This window comes from Aedes albopictus, unplaced genomic scaffold (assembly GCF_035046485.1).
Source record: "Aedes albopictus strain Foshan unplaced genomic scaffold, AalbF5 HiC_scaffold_21, whole genome shotgun sequence".
NCBI lineage: Eukaryota > Metazoa > Arthropoda > Insecta > Diptera > Culicidae > Aedes > Aedes albopictus.
The window spans coordinates 109,239-120,717 of NW_026916991.1; positions in this window are offsets into that span (position 1 = coordinate 109,239).

Sequence of the window (11,479 nt, forward strand, 5' to 3'; positions counted from 1 at the left end):
TGGTCGAAGGCAAGATCACATGAGAGAAGAGGAGAAAACTCCCCTAAATGCAAATACAGAAAGAATAGTGTTGAACCAGCCTCTTCTCACGCGGCCATGTTTTTGAGGTCAGCATCAAAATCCAGGATCGGTTATTGACTGTGGCTGCATCATGTCAATAACAATTCTAAATTTTATGGAAACTTTATTCCCGTGACGAAGACGAGCTGATACTATTACGACTTCATTTTTAAATAAATAATTGCGAAATTAAAAATCATGTTTCGCTTAAACTAACGATTTTAAAAGGTAAAAAAAAAATTGGTTGTGAAAAAAAGTTTCGCCGCTTTTGATTTTTGCTCCTGGAATTATGGTGTTGCGCTATCATGGGGAACCAAGCCGCCGAGCCGCCGCTATTGTGTTCAACGAGGCGGCTGGAAGTGGGAACCAGAGATGTTGGCTTGTTATTTTCCTGTGGGGCAGTATTGCGGTGACAGGAGGCTGTGTTGAACTCATCTACTGATTTACGGTAATCTGACCTGCATCTTTCCGGGTTGGCCTACATTGCATTCGTATTTCTCTCATCGCACTCTACACACCTAGCCCGCCCTCGAGCCCGCCATATCACTTGGACCCCTGCTTGGACCTGCAGTTCTTAGGACATCTGGTTTACCACTGATTTAAACATGTTATTGGCATTAACCCTTTGGAGCCGGAGGGGTCATATATGACCCCGGCGATGAAACCGAGCATAACAAACGTGTTCGACACCAGCGAGGTTGCGTCGACAGCGGCGAAAGAAATCGATTCCAAAAGGTTAAATTGATGTTTCAACTTATTCACTTTTTTCTCTTTCCTTTCCTTTGCATCAAAAAAGTCACAAACATCAACAAAACAAAGCACGGAAAAAATCTTAAACTGAATAAATCTGGTGTTCGATTTGAATAGGTCGAATCTGCATAGGAATCACAGCAAACGTACGATCTATTCAAATCGAACACCAGAAATAATTAAAAATTCACGGAAAAATAATGTTTCGGAAAAGTGAATGATTCAAACGTAAGAAAAACAGTATAATATATTGTTACATAAAAATCCAATGTAAATGTATAGTATAGCGAACCATTTCATTACAATACACTTTATTGTAGCTGGTACACTGTATGGTGCAGGAATGGTTTTCACCATACACCCTATGGTTAGTTTTTATCCGGGTAGGGATTTCCAGAATATCGTTTATCTTTCTAACAAATCTCTGAATATGAAAAATTCTTTTTAAATTTCTTCAAAAAACTCTTCGAAATCGTGAGAGTTTAAAAGAATCGTTAGAAGTATCAAAAGGTGACATATTTCTCCAAATAACATGATACCATTCAAATATGACATATGTTATCGTTTAGGATTGTTTCGCATTTTTGACAATTATGAATAAAAAGTTTATTTTACGGTTAAAATAAGACAAACACATATCTCATTGTGTGTGATAGACGAATGCGATGATAAATCTTTGCAACATTTTACCAAACAGTTTTGTATGGTGAATAGCTTGTGTGCTAATCATATGATAACAATGGAAAAATATTATAATTTAAATGTCAGGAAACATTAACAAATACTGCGATAAGATCTCTGTAGCCATAATATGTATGGTGTTGATTATATGATAACGTTGTATGGACAGGTTTTAATTGAGATAACGAAAGTTCCAGGGAAAATATGGAGGAAATATTATGCTGCTTTGAATTGTTTTGATCGAACTTTAACATGCCTAATCTTTCACACCCTAGTCTTCGTACGGGTTATCACTGCGATGGATGATCTAGTCCAGCAAAGAGCCAGACTTAGGTTGGCAACGAGCCGTGCCCCAACAGATCGCAGCAATTGGAATGTGATATTTCATTCCACTTCCATCCGCAGCTCAACTAGTCTCCATCCATCGAAGGCCCCAACACTTCCACCTTCTTCGGTCTCGCTTCGCTCACCCCCACATCCGACGATCCGACACAATCGTGGATTTTAAAAACTGTTACTAAATCAAAACAACAGTTAGGTTGGGTGGTTGGTTGCATCTTTTCCTCTTTCCTCACCGGGGAGCGTTGCCCCAATCAGCAGCCAGCGGTTCAACTTCGGCATAGTAGGATTCCATTAAGCTCAGCTCCTCGGCTGAGCGATCGAATCAACCAACTGATGGTGAATGGATGGCAACAAAAATAGTTCATTAGAACATGGCGGCCCGGGACAAAGCTATCTGAAAATAAGGGTGGCTCCTCAATTTGAAAATTACTGCGAAATTTCAACTCACCATGCATTATGTGGTAAATAACCTTAAACGGTATCGTATTTTAATCGTTTTTCGTATAGCAGACACCATAAACATGTATGACACGATACAATGTATGGTCAAGAATTGCATCTCTTACAAGCACAACTCACGATTTCAAACAGTCGCTCGATTCCATTTTGATGTTCAGCTATTCGGAATGACACTCGATGACATCCATGTTCCCAGCAAAGTATCGAAACTTTTTATAAATAAAACAGTAAAAATGTGTTCTTATTTGTAAATCCAAATTTTAAAATTGCAGATCTCAGGGTTCAACAATATCTCCGCAAATACTAGACCGATTTTGATGAAAATTTTATGGTACAAGCTACATATAATGCACCATTACTGATCCAAAAATCAGCTGTTTTGGTGTACGCAGTCTAAGGTTATGAAAAAAAATGTGTGACCAAAATTCCACTTGACTTGACAAAATTTGACAAAATTTGACCACCTAAACTAATATAACTTTGTAACGGCTGGATCATATTGAATGAAATTTTTACACAAGATTTTGATATGTATATTTTACATACAGAATAATTTTCATTGAAATTGGTTCAGTATTTCCGGCTCTATAAATAAAAAAGTAAAAGTGTGTTCTTATTTTTTAACCCTCTTTGTACAAAATTTAAAAATTGCAGTTTCCAGGATTCACAATATCTCCACAAATACTGAACCGATTTTGATGAAAATTTTATGGTATAAGCTACATATAATGTACTATTACTGGTCCAAAAATTAGCTGTTTCGGTGTACGCAGTCTCATGTTATGAAACAAATTGTGTGTCCAAATTTTGACCGTATCACCCTTTAAGTTAGTCAATCGTCGTGGTATCGAATGATGGGTAAGTTATCATTTGCGCTTCGTCGAGGGGTTTCTGAATGGCGATTGTGAGAAAGATGTCACAACATGTCGTGTTTGACTTCGAACACTAGAGGTGCAACGGTGGCACGGCGGGTGGCGAACGATGGTCAAAATGGCAACAGTGTGTGCGCACGTTCGGGATCGAAAAGTCACCGTATGTCTTTGCTTAAATATGTATGGGTACTTCTGAGTCGGTGGCAATTGACGGTTTAGACAAAACTTTTTAAATGCAGGGGCACTGTAAAAAACTAATTAATAAATTTTGGTCGTGACGGACGATTCATCAATGGTTTAATACCACTAAACCATTGGAAATAAGCTGTGACGCTATAATTAACACTCTCACCAGTATCTCGGATATAATTAACATATGAATAACCAAACGAACACAATTCGTAATAATGACACTGCAATAAATAATATTGCCAACTATTGATCCTATTGTTATGGTATAGTAACCCCAATAGTAGCCAATGCAATTAAATTCATTGACTTGTACCATAACCATGCAAGCTATTGTGATTAGTAAACGAAAAATAACAGTTGTAATAACCTTATTTAAGGTTACCATAGAGGTACCATATCATGTATCGTGAATGATCGTTCTGTAACATAATATGTAGTAACAATTTAAAAATCATTTTTCTTCGAACAATTTTTTAACAATAATTATACATTTACTGTTACTTAAACTGTTAATACGACGATAGAGTATACTGTTAATTATAACAATATTATCATAATTATTTTAAGTGTTCTCAAAAAAGGTACATGTCACAATTATTCTGAGGTCACATTTGAAATCAGCGGGTCGAGTTCTACGGAATTGACAGAAACACATTTTTACAGTTTAACTGATGTGGATTTGAACTTATAATAATTCTTCTATTCGCTATTGAAGCACTGAATTCAACACAAACAAATTTTTGCAGTGCATCTTGTTCTCCGTCTCGTAATCTTCATTCTCTGTGCATATCCACCCAACGCTTCGTTAGTCATCTGATGTCAATAGTAGAGTGACGATGCGTGAAGGCGCAACACAACCACCCCGACGACTTACCGACCGAAGCCAAGCAGTATAAATTACACGTCAAGTGGTCAAGCGCTATTCAAATGAGCAGATAATTCACTCACCAGTTTATTTGCACACGCAAACGATTCGTCTCGTTTTTACTGCTGTTGCTGCTGGTGGTGCTGGTGCGCCCCTGCTGTTATTGTTGATGTTGTTGTTATTACCACTTCTTCTCTTTTCCTGTTTGAAAACCCTCTCCCCTCGCCGTAATTGCAACACACTTTCGTTTGGTGCCCGAGTTGAAGGAGAAAATCGATTCAAAACTTTTTTTGTTAGATGACATTTTTCAGTCGAGCTAGGGCCAACATTAAAAATTAAATGTTATAGTATGGTAATACAACATTACATTATATTGTATAAGAAGTTCAAAACATTTCAAAACAATCAATCGTATGGATTGTTTCAAATTTGTTCGAGAAAACTCGATTTTTTTTTGTTACGATACGTTATAACCTATAAATTATTAGGTAAAATGTTCATTAACAATACATAGTATGGTGTATAATCATAAGTTATATTGTTATTTTTTGCACTTTGTATGGTAACCACAATGAACTGTATTGTAATTTTACAATACAATGTAGTGTAACATTACAATACCTAAAAAATATATAATGTATGGTTATGCACCATATGACATATCGTAATAATACAAAAACCAATGTTTTGTCGAACCAATTGGAAACATAAACCACACATGTTATTGTTTTGATATTGTTTTTTAGTATGACAACCATAACAGACTGTATTGTGATGTTTACAGTGAATTGTATCTTCATGGGACATAATGATCAGGATTTTTTTTAAATAATAATTCTCAATGTTTAAACCCGTTTCCATATGATCGTTTAATTCAGTTCTAGATATTCTTTTCCGTTCAGGTTGCATAGCTCACAAAGTGATTTTATTTACACATTTAAGACGAATGAATTGAGATCACGATGCCTTCGTTTTCCTACTGGAACGCTCATCAGGGTGATCGAACAAAATTCCCGATCGGCTCCGTAATCGATTGTAAATTTATCTCAAACTAACAAAGGGTCACATCATGTTTGCCCAACCTATAATCACACTCCCAGCACCATAAAAATCATTTGGAGAATAATTGACACCACCTTACCTACCGGGTGTTTACATTCCCGATGGCAGAGCAGTCAATCGAAGTATCTCGTAATAGAGATTGTTTACGACGTGACACACTCACGGCACGAGGGTTGATGCTCATCGTGCGCGCAAACATCAAACAGGGTGACACATAATGCCACAACATTTTTCCAAGTAGTCAGTCACCAAAGGCGCGAGACTGGCGAGATGGTAGATTCAGATAGATAGCTCTAGCTCTAGCTCGCTCTCGCAAGATCAATGAGCGAACACAAAGCAATGCTCAGGCCGATTAATACCGCCACGGGTTTTGTCACAGATTGAGTGAGGGGAAAAACGTACAACGCAAAAAAAAATAGCAACATTCAACCCCTCGACAATTGATTCGACTTTGGTTGCGAATTGGTTGCTCTGCTGTGTAATGTACACACGAAGCACCGATGATGGGCCTATTTCACGGGCATAATAAGGCATTCGTTTTCTGTTTGTGTGACGTATTTGATTTGGGATCAGTGAAAGTCTTGTTTCGGTTTGGCTGGTTGAAATCGCTCTGCATTATATTTATCAGAAAAAAAAATATCAAAAAAAAGAGCAAGTTGAAGAATGAAAAGCCAAGCGTCACTTTTCAATACGAAACAAAAATAAAATATGACTGAATGCGTCAACACGTGTTATAATTATTTATCTTAACAAAACCCTGGTTTTGTGCAGCTCAGATAAAACTCCCACATAAATACAATACAGAATAATAATACTTCAATATATTATAGCATCAACAATGTATTATATGATTATTGCATGTTAATATAACGATAACTCTATTGTTCAGAAAATTTAAACCGTTTGATAACAATAACATGTATGGTTTGTGTTTGAGATTTTCTAGGTAGTAATGGTTTTTATATTGCTACAATACATAACAGTGTGCCATAACGTTCTTTCCACTATCTGAATTTCCGCGCTAGTCAGTCCAATAACATTGACAGGGTTTTCCCTCCGTTTCGCTGATCGTATACTATCCACGATGTAGTGAACGTACGCTACTGAGCGCAGAATCCTGTCGAACCGCGAAAACCTTTCAGTATTCACCAACGGTGACTGCACACGTATGCTTCCCGAAGCTTCTTATTACTTGCATCGGTAACTTCATCCGGAATCTTCAACCAATGGTCCTCGCTGTTGTAGCGAAACTCTGGCCCCTGGAACCAGTGGCTGTCTACGTTGCATGAAGTGCCTTTACCCACTTCGTGGCCTCATACGCCACGTTGATCTTCGTAGAAATCCATCGCCATTCTTCTAGACAAGAAAGGTTCAATATCTCGTCGACCCTGAAGGCGAGAAACTGGCGGTATTACCGCCTGTCCAACTTGATCCGCGAACAAACCGTTGATGAATTACTCCATAAGTAAGCAATTTTAGTCGAGAAATAGAAAGTCCTCAAAGTGGCGCTATCTTCGTCTTCGAAGCAACAAGTGCTACCCTGATCTGGCCTCGACCAATGCTTCGAAAATACGGTACTGCTGCAAAGGCTTGAGCGCATGCATCGACGAACACGTACAACTCTATGGTTTCTAGGCTTTTCGACTCATACCCCGGAAAATAGCACCGAGATATACGCAATCCACCCAGCTTCTTGAGTACAGCTATCCACTCCGACCAAGTTGCAGCAACTTCTATTGGAATTCGGCTGTCCCAATCTGTATCGATTCGCCAGACCTATTGTATTAGTATCTCTCCTTGGATTACAAATGATGCCACTAGTCCTAAGGGATCATATATAATCATGCCCAATTGCAGCATGTCCCGTATCGTAGAAGCTGGATCGCTTTCTAGCAGGTTTCGTACTTTGTCACAAGCTTGCAGCGAAAATAAAAAGACGTCCTCTTCTTGTAGCCAGGCCATGCCCAACACGCGCTCGAATCTTTCCTTCTCCGGCAACTCCGGTACTTCGGCGGTTTGTGGTCTACTTCTCCAAGCTAGTCTAGCACGTTCTTGTCACTTGATTCCGAATGTAGAATCCAGCCCGCTTGTGCACCTCGATCACTTCTCTCGCCACTTCACACGCTTCTTCCGCAGTGTCGAAACTGTCTACGTAGTCGTCCAAGTAATGCCATTTGATGACTGCCGCACCTTCACGGGGTTGCTCCTGATATTGCTTTTGCGCGTCCTTTATGTACTGCAAATGAGCTGCTGAACAAGTCGCACCAAAAATTGCCACGTCAGAAACCATGATTTTCATCGGAAGTTCAGGAGAATTCCGGTACGGCAACAACAAGGCGCTACGATTTTCCTGACGAATTGCGATTTGCAGAAACATGTCGTTTGATGTCGGCGGAGACGGCCACTTGAAGCTCCCGATGTGGGGACATTACGAACAATAACGGCGTAAGATTGGGTCCCTTCAACAACATTGGGTTTAATGAAACGCCGTCAACCTTCTCAGCCTGCATCTCCGATGACTCTAACCTTCCCTGGCTTCTTTCTCATTCACGAGAACTCCAGTCGGTGATTTGGTGTCGAACGCCTTCATACAAGTGCGGTTTCTTGGTTAATCGTTTTTCCAGGCAACTGAATTGAAATTCTTCCATCAGTCAACTGTCCGGCATCTCCACGTAGTCATGTATCCACAACAGTCCCGTCTAAAACTTTTCGCAGCATTGAATTTGTTTGAGGTTTTCGCAGAAACTGCTCATCCAGTTCTTGTCTTTGGAGGTTCGGCTCGTTCAATTTTCCCTCCCGCAACTCCAGAGTGGCTAGGAGATGAGAGTTGTTTTGAACGATTAGGATTCCAGGTACCACGAAACCTGAAGCTCTTGACCAGCAGCTTATTGAGATAAGCGAACCTTGCTGCCAGCTCTGAATAGTTCGTCGTCTGCATTGGTCGGCCAAGATTGTCTACGATGTACACTTCGGATAATTTGTATCGCTTGCTTCCGCCTGCTTCAGATATTTCCATCTCAACTACTTCCGCTCCCGTAATCATCTTATTCGGGGCATCAATGGGGGGGGCATGTGCAACGTCTCCCTCTCTCCATTAACTCTAAGAGCGTCTGCTGAACGTGTTGACCTGACCATTTTTTCCCAACAAGGTAGCCGGGAGAATATGAAAAAGTGTCGAGGATGATAGTTGACGATGATCTGTTACAATAGCATTCGTAACTTTCGTATCCGATAGCGGCTCTCTATCTGCTTTCCAAAGCTCGTTGCAGTTTTCAGGGTTACAGGGTTAGTTCAAATGTCGTTCTTGATTTTACTGTCCAATTCTTAAAAATATGCAACTGTTAGCTTAAATTGTGGGCCTGATATCATTTTCCTAGCCTTGAAACAGCCGTATACCAAAATAACGTTAACATTAGGGTTTTGAAGTACAGTCGATACTTTCATCAGATTACTAGGGAGCTGTCCACAAACTACGTAGACTCAATTTTGGCATGCTCAGACTCCCCTCTCTCCTCGTAGACTTTCTTCCATATTAGTTTCGAAATTTGTATGGACCGTAGACGTTGGCCAGAAACACGGTTACTAATAACAGAAACACCTAATAACTTATATTTAGGTTTTATGATAGTTCTAAGAACCTCTTCTAGTATAATTGACTAAAAAATGTTACTTTGGTATCCACTTTCATTTCCAAAGTGCTCTAAACCGAAAACATTCCCTGCCACATGTCCATGACATGCCTCAAGTAACATTTTGATGACCAATTAATCTCGTAGAGGCTTTGAGAATCGTCATAGAAACTTATATTTTTTAAATTTTGGTCTTATGATGGTTATAAGAAATTCATCTAGTCTATTTGTCCAGAAAATGTTACTAGGGACGCTACTGTGCTACTGTGAACGGTTACGCCAGTAACGGTAAAGCTCGCTTATCAAAATAATAAACATAATTACGAAAACAATCTCTAGAATGGTGGTATATTCGTGGAAAAAATCCTAGAGAAACCTTTCTCAGGTGAAGAACCTCTGCCAGAAATTCCAGGTGAAGTTTCTAAAGGAATAACTGGAAGAATTCCCGGGTAAATCATCCCTGTAATAACAGGAATAAAAATCCTAAGGAATTCGTGCAGAAATTCAGTAAGTAATTTCTGAAGGAATCACTATTGAGCTTCTCGGGAATTTTTAGCATTTCGACAAGTTTCTCTTCGATCCCTAGGTTGCGCGCCAGGGTATAATGTGTGTTGGGCACTTTGCGACGATTAACTCAAATCCGCACACCAGCGCACAATTTGCGCGCCGATTGCCTATGCGCCAAGTTTTTCACTAACCAAATCACTATTAATCAGTGGTTTAATGAAGTAAAAGCGTTGTTATCGTCAATAATATCTTTGTTGTACATTATTTCTAGACATAAGGAAGTGCAATGTTTTAGACAAAAATCGGATCCGAACCCTAAGAGAGATAGAGCTCTTGGCGCGAACCGTTTTGACACTTGTTTATTTACATTTTGTATGGCGCACAACCCGGCGCATGGGCTGTCGGCGCACAAGTTGTTGGCCGGTATGCGGATTTCAGAAAAGATTCACAATATTACAATCTCCGAAGACATCCCTGGAGGAATCCCTAGGATAATTATTGGAATAATAATTCATAGCAAAATCATTGAAGTAATTCCCAATTCCATGAAGATACCTGTTAGGATTCCAGATGGAATTTCTGGAAAAAGTTAGATATTCTTGTGGGAATAGCACAAGTAAATTCTGAATTAATCCCAAAAGGAACACTCAGGAAATCCATAGAAAAACCCCTATAGGGAAATTTGTGTTCCTGGATTATTTGTTGAAGTAATATCTACAAAAATAACTGAAGGCATCCATAGATTTTTTCAGAAATTTCTAAAGGGATTCCCAGACAAATCCCCGGTAGAATTGCTGGAGGAATCCCAGTAGAAATTCCTAGAGGAGTTCTTGTAGAAATTCCTGGGAAAAGCCTTGGAGGATTCCCAGAAGGAGTTTTTGAAGAAATCCAAAGAAAACTTCTGGAGGTACAGCACAGCAGGAATACCTGAAAAAAATCTTATAGACAAATCTGAAGGCATTCTTATAAAAATCTTCGGAGGAATTCCTGGAATTACACCAGCAGAAATACTTGGAAGAATGCCAGTAGAAATTCCCGGAGGAATCGCAGTAAGTGAAGTGTTTCCAATAAGAATTCTGGGAAATATTCCAAGAAGAATTTGTAAAAAAAAACGGCTAGAAATCTCTGGAGGAAATTTTGGAGAATTTCTTGGAAAAATCCCGGAAGTATCTCCTAAAGCAATCGCAGCAGAATTACACCCCCACTTGGCTTCGCCACAGTCCTAGGAGTGATCTATGGAGAGAAAATCCTTACGAACACCTAGAAGAATTTCTTAAAGTTGCTCCAGAAATTCCTTAAAAACATTGTCAGAGGAATTCTTCAAGAATATCCTACAGGAATTTTCAAAGAAACTCATGGAACAATTTCATACGGTAATTTTGGAGTCTCTCCATGAAAAGTTCCAAAAAACTTTTAACGTAGTTCTGTAATGAACTCCTGGAGGATGTCTATTAGGAACATCGGAGAGAATTGTAGAATGCGCTTCCGAAGGAATTCCAGAAGGATCTGCAGAAATTACAGAAGATTACTCCTGGGGGAATCCCGAAAAAAGCAAATGAAGGATGGGAAAGGAAGAAAATCTAGAAGAAGTTCCTAGAGCAGTGATCCTCACGCCCATTTTTTCAACTGCTCGTATTGCAACACCTGGAATGATTTGTGAATCATTCAACACGTTATTCTTGATTATTTCGGGAGTAGAACAGTTTCCATAACAAATATTGCAAGAAAATCTACGGCAACATAGGGAAATATGGGAGGAATTCTTGAAGGAACTTTTAGCAGGAGTTCCTGAAGGAATCCCGATTGCAATTCATGGAGGAATCCCGAAAGAAGTTCCTGGCGGAATCCAGTTAAGTTTTCTGGATGAATTCCGGAAAGAATTCCTGAAAAAATCGCAGAATGAAATTCTTGATAAATCCTAGAAGGAATTCTTGGAGGAATCACAGAGAGAGCTTTCGGTGGAATAAAAAAAAAATCCTGGGAGAATCCCGGAAGGAACTCCTGGAAGAAGCTCAGAGTTTCAAAAAGAACTCATTGAAAAATCTAAGAGAAATCCCTAA